Genomic DNA, 6,739 nt, shown 5'->3' on the forward strand with positions numbered 1-6,739 from the left:
TTGTTTGAGCAGAAAAGTTGGTATTATATTTACTCTCATCTCTTTTCCTATGTCCCATTTTGTAGAGAAAATAAAAGACTTCTTTTTGTTGAATAACCCCTTCCTGGAAGTCTTCTATTTGTAGTAAAGACAGTCAAAACCCTTTGAAGAATAGTTAAGAATAGTGACTGAAACCTCAAGATGAAATTTTTAGCATTGATATGTTTTTTCAATGTTTTTCTGCTATTTTAAAACTTAAATAATTTGGTCTGGAGGAATGAGAGAAATGATCTTTAATGAGATGTGACTTTTTTATGGCAATGAATGGATTTTTTATTTCAGCTCATCTTAGGACACAGTTGCTTTCTCAACTATTATAATAGCTTTTGGTTTGTCTCAGAACCTAGAATAAGAATATTGTATGCAGCTGGGTAATACACAGCCTAACTTTTAATACTTTTTAAAAACTTAATGGTTGTTTCCAAATTATTATCAAAAGAAAGAAGAAAACTGGCATTTGCAGAGCATGTTTTATGGACCAGTATGTTAATTAGGATAGTTTACGATAAATCGCTGTGAAAAATTTACTCTCAAATCCTGGTGGCTTAACAAAACAAGGATTTGTTTGTCTCATGTGGAAAGGACCCCTTTGGCAGAGGTTCTATTCCATGTGGTTGCTGGGGGATCCTAGATGACATTATCTGCAGCTCCACCATCTAGAACACGTGATCTCCTTGGTTCCTGCAAGAGTCGAGAGTGTGAAAAATCACATGCTGGCCCTTCTATGCTTTCACACCTTGGCCAGGACTGGTCACAAGGCTCCCCATAGCTGTAAACGGGATTCCGGGAAATGTGATCTTCTATTTGCATCTGGGAAATGTCTTCCGTGTATCCAGGACAGGGAGAAAGGCCCAGATTTGAGTGGGCACAAGTAAGGTCTACCACGATCAGACGTTGAGACAATGTGCTTCCTATTTTTTTGTAATCACCACAAATCTTTAACAAGTAATATTATCCTCATTTTTCAGATGAAAAAAAACAAAGGAGAGGTAAGGTAGAACGAGGTTTGGGTTTGAATTTAGTGCCAGTATATACTAGTTGTGGGACAAATAAGCTATCATTTCACCCTGTGATCGCTTTCCAAGCCTCTTGGTGTTAGGAGCTCCTCCTTTGTCTTCCCATAGCAATCCATGCTACTCCATCATCATCGCAGTTACTATATTAGAACTGATTTTATAATGGTAACTTTCTTGAGGAAAAAGGGATTTGGGATTTTCTTTTTCAGTTGTACCTCTTGTGCCTAGTCCAATAACTGGCACCTGGTAAGTCTTTAATATTTATTGAGGTAATAAACTCAAATACTTATCTTTCTGGTCATCTCTTGAAGTAAGAGATCAGAATATGGTGGAGATGTTGATAATGACACAAAGTACCTTGCTATATTCCAAACAGGCATAGCCACAAACGTGTACTTTTTAAAATTCTTGGGTTTTAAAAAATCCATAATAAGATTATTAATATGATACGGTGGCAAACGACATATAAAACTCAGAGGTACGTTTACTTACTATGGCATTAGTTTCACAGGACTGCCATAACAAAGTACCACAAGTTGGGTACTTAGAAAAATAGAAATGTTTTCTCTCACAGTTCTGGGGGCTAGACATTTGAGTCAAGTTGTTGACAAGGTTTGTTCCTTTGAGGAATTTGAGGGAGAATCCATTTCATACCTCACCTCTGACTTCTGATGATGTCGAGAGTCCTTGGTGGTCCTTGGCTTGTAAATGCTTCTGTTCAATCTCTGCTTCAGTCTTCACATGACATTCTCCCTATGGACTTTTCTCTTTTCTTCTTCTTATAATGGCACCAGTCATATGGTATTAAGGCCCACCCTAATGACCTCAATGTATCTTGATTACATCTGCAAAGACCTTATTTCAAAATAAGGTCACATTCACAGGTATTGGGGTTAAGTCTTCACTATACCTTTTTAGGGGACACATTCAACCTATAAGAACTGTGAATAGTATTTTTTAAATATTTGCACCAATATAGTAAGATCAGTAGATTTCAAATGAAAATGCAAATCTCTACCTCTCTGTAAAAATCAGAAGATCTTGAGAGGATGTGCATATTCCCACATAGCATCAATTCCCTGGAACTATGAATAGCTACCCCTTTACCTGGGTCCTATGCTTTCCAGTTTGCCACACTTCCTACTCAACCCCAATGTCTCCCTAGCATCAAGACTAAGTTTCGACTGTAGTACTAAATGCTAGTGCCAGAATTCTTATACCCAGCCTGCTTCACTCCACTATATTACCTCTCTGGCCCTGGGGATTCATGATTTTGAGACTCCCATTATATAAAAGAAATCAGCTCTACAAATAGAGACAAAAGTTTACTAAATTCATTTTACCACTCAGTACTTCTTTTAAACTTCCAATATTATTCACTACCAAAAATAATTTATTTATGACAAATCATTTCAGAATAATTTATTTAAAGAGTCTGGAATATAATCAAATAGAACTCAATGAGAAATGAAAGGGTACTATGAAAAGAGAAGATATGCTCAATAATCACTTTTCTATAAAAGTAGCTGAAATGATGCTGGCAATAATTAAGAGGAAGAGATAGAAAATCAATTGTATTAGATGACCACCACAGACAAGATTAGAAGATACTGTAATCAAAATCATTTAATGTAGTCAAAACATAGTAGAAAATTTATGATTTTAACCATTTTTAAGTGTGCAGTTCAGTGGTACTAAGTACATTCAGAATGTTGTACAAATATCACCATTATCCATCTCCAGAACTCTTTTCATCTTGCAAAACTGCAACTTTATGCCCATTAAACAATAACTCTCTATTTCTCCCTCCCTCTAGTCTCTGGCAATCACCATCCTATTGTCTGTTTCTAAAAGTTTGACTGTTTTACGTACTTCATATAAGTGGGATCATGTGGCATTTGTCTTTTTGTGACTGGCTTATTTCAGTCAACATAATGTCCTCCATGTTGTATATCTCAACAGGGTTATTCCTTCTTTCTTCAGGCTTAATGATATGGTTTGGATCTGTGTCCCCACACAAATCTCATCTTGTAGCTTCTATAGTTCCCACATGTTGTAGGAGGGACCCAGTGGGAGATAATTGAATCATGGGGCAGGTCTTTTCCGTGCTGTTCTTGTGACAGTAAGTTTCACGTGATCTGATGGTTCTAAAAAGGAGAGTTTTCCTGCACAAGCTCTCTCTTTGCTTGCCACCATTCATGTAAGACATGACTTGCTCCTCCTTGCTTTCCATCATGATTGTGAGGCCTCCCCAGCCATGTGGAACTGTAAGTCCATTAAACCACATTTTCTGCCCAGTTTTTGTTATGTCTTTATCAGCAGCATGAAAATGGATTAATACACTGAATATGTTTTTTAAAATCCATTCATCTGTTGGTAGACATTAATGTTGCTTCCACTTCTTGGCTATTGTGAATAATGCTGCAATGAATGTCTGTACACAAATATGTTTCTGAGTTCCTGTTTTCAATACTTCTGTGTATGTACCTAGAAGAGGGATTGCTAGGTCATGTGATAATTCTATTTTTAACTTTTTGAGAAATCTCTATACTGTTTTCCATAATGGTTATACTATTTTACATTCTCACCAACAATGCATAAGTGTTCCAATTTCTCCATGGCCTCACCAACACTTATTATTTTCTGGTTATTTTGACAGTGGCCATCTTAACTGGTGTGAGGTGATATCTTACTGTGGATTTGATTTGCATTTCCCTAATGATTAGTGATGTTTAGCATCTTTTCATATACTTATTGGCTATTTGTACATCTCCTTTGGAGAAATATCTATTCAAGTCTTTTGCCCATTTTTTAATTGGGCTGCTTTTCTTTTTCTTGTTGAGTTGTAGTAGTTTTTTATGCATTCTGGATATTTACCCCTTATAAGATATATAGTTGGCAAATATTTTCTCCTATTTCATAATTTACCTTTTCACTCTATTGATTGTTTTATTTGCTGTGCAGAAGTTTTCAAGTTACATTAGTCTTATTTCTCTATTTTTGCTATTGTTGTGCTTTCGGTGTCAAATCTAAGAAATCACTGCCAAATCCAATGTCATGAAGATTTTTTCCTGTGTTTTCTTTTAGGAGTTTTATAGTTTCAGATCTTACATTTAGGTCTTTAATCCATTTTAAGTTTTGTATAAGGCATAAGGTAAGGGTCCAGTTTCATTATTTTGGATATAGATACATGGTTTTCCCAACATCATTTGCTGAAAAGACTATCTTTTCTCTCTTGTGTATCCTTGGTGCCTTTGTAGAAGATCATTTCATCATTGTCTTTTGAGATTCCATATGAATTTTAGGATTCTATTTCTACAAAAAATACGCCATTAGGACTTGACAGTGATTGTATTGAATTCATTGATCGCTCTGGGTAGGGTGGATATTTTAACAATATTAAGTTTTACAATCCACAAACATGATGTATTTCCATTTGTTTGTGTCTTTGTTGATTTCTTTCAGCAACGTTTTAAAGTTTTCAGTGTACAAGATTTTGCCTCTTGGCTTAAGCTTATTCCTAAGTATTGTTTTTGATACTGTTAAAAATCATATTTTTTCTTAAATTGTATTCAGGTCATTTATTGTTAATGTATAGAAATGCAACTGATTGTTGCATGTTGATTTTGTATTCTTCAATTTGCTGAATATGTTTATTAGTTCCAACAGGTTTTCTTATAGAATCATTAGGGTGTTCTACATATGATATCATGTCATCTGTAAACATAGATAATTTTGTTTAGTCATTTTGTGTTTGGATTCTGTTTATTTCTTTTTCTTGTCTGATTGCTCTGGCTAGGTATTCTAGTGCTATGTTGAAGGGAAGTGACAAGAGTAGGTATTCTTGCCTTGCTTCTGATCTTGGAAGAAAAGTTTTCAGTTTTTCACCATTGGCATGATGTTGGCTGTAGACTTTTCACATATGGCCTTTATTATGTGGATGTCATTCCCTTTTTTTTCCTTTTGTGTTGAGTGTTTTTATGATGAAAGTTTTTGGAGTTTTGCAAAATGCCTTTTCTGCATCAATTGAGATGATCACATGATTTTTGTCCATCATTCTGTTAATGTAATGTATAACACTGATTGATTTTCATATGTTGAACCATCCTCACATTCCAGGAATATATTCCACTTAGTCATGATGTATAATCCTTCTAATGTATTATGGATTTGGTTTGCTAGTATTTTGTTGAGGGATTTTGCATCAGGAGGCAGTGCCCCTCCCTTTCATTTTTTTTGAAGAGTTTGAGAAGATTAGTTTGTCAATTTTGTTGATCTTTTCAAAGAATGAGCTCAGTTTTGCTGACTTTTTTCTCTTCTGTATTTTATTAATCTCTGCTCTACCCTTTATTATTTCTTTCCTTCAGATGACTGTAGGTTTAGTTTGATCTTCTTTTTCTAGTTACATAAGGTGTAAATTTAGGTTGGTGATTTGAGATCTTTCCTCTTTTGTGATGTAGGTGTTCCTGCTGAGAGATCCACTTATAATCTTATGGAAGCTCCCTTGTATGTGATGAGTTACTTTTCTCTTGCTGCTTTTAAGACTCTCTTTTTGTCTTTGTCTTTTTACTTTATAATGTGTCTTAGTGTGGGCCTTTTTACATTCATTAACATTATAGTTCCTTGAGCTTTTTGAATTTGGACAACCATTTTCTGTCTCAGATTTGGGAAACATTTAGCCGTTATTTCTTCAGACAAGCTCTCTGCCCCATTCTTTCTTCTTCTTCTTCTTCCTCTTCCTCTTCTTCTTCTTCGACTTTTATAATGTATATATTGCTCTGCTTGATGGTGTCTTATAAGTTCCTTAGACTTTCAACACTTTTCTTTGTTCTTTTGTTGTTGTTATTCTCTTGATAACTTCACGTAACCTTTGAATTTTAAAAGTCCTTGAAGTGATTGATTCCTTCTTCTACTTAATCAAGTCTACTTTCATCTGTTCTAGTGAATTTTTCAATTCAGTTATTTTATTTGCCAGCTCCAGAATTTGTTTGGTTCTGTTTTAATAGGATTTAAAAAAAATCTATTTAATGATACTCTCAATTTGTTCATGCATCATTTTTCTAATTTTGTTTAGTTTTCTGTCTTCTCTAAAAGCACACTGAGCTTCTTTAAGATGATTATTTTAAATTCTTTGTTAGCTACTTTCACAGATCTTTGTCATTTCTTTAGGATTGGTTTTTGGAAATTGGCTTTATTCCTTTGAATTGGCCATGTTTTCTTATTTTTTTGTGTGCCCTATTTTTTGTTGTGATTTTTGCATTTGAAGCACAGCCACTTCTCCCAATCTTTGTGCACTGGGTTTGTACAGGGAAGACCTTCATAAATCAGCCTGCATAGAGAGTCTAGTGGCCTCACAAACCTTTTATGGGAATGTATCTTCCCTGAACTTGTGCATGTAATTTTATAGTGAAAGAGGTTTGCCAGTTCTTTTTCAGGAACTCGTCATCTCTTGCTCTCTCTGATGTCCGTCTGTAGTACTGCAGTTTCTCCGGTGCTGCCACAATTCAGAGTTGCATTTTGTTCTCAGGCATCCAAAGCATCCTGGTTCCCTGTTAATGCTCCAAGTTAGGAGAAATAGAAATCAATCTCTCAGGCAGTACCCTCCTCTCACCCCAAAAGCTGGAACTTGGACATACATTCCAATCTTCTCCTTTCTCCCAAGCGAGAAGCTGTACATTGGGGCC

The sequence above is a fragment of the Chlorocebus sabaeus genome, chromosome 10 (assembly GCF_047675955.1).
Source record: "Chlorocebus sabaeus isolate Y175 chromosome 10, mChlSab1.0.hap1, whole genome shotgun sequence".
Lineage (NCBI taxonomy): Eukaryota > Metazoa > Chordata > Mammalia > Primates > Cercopithecidae > Chlorocebus > Chlorocebus sabaeus.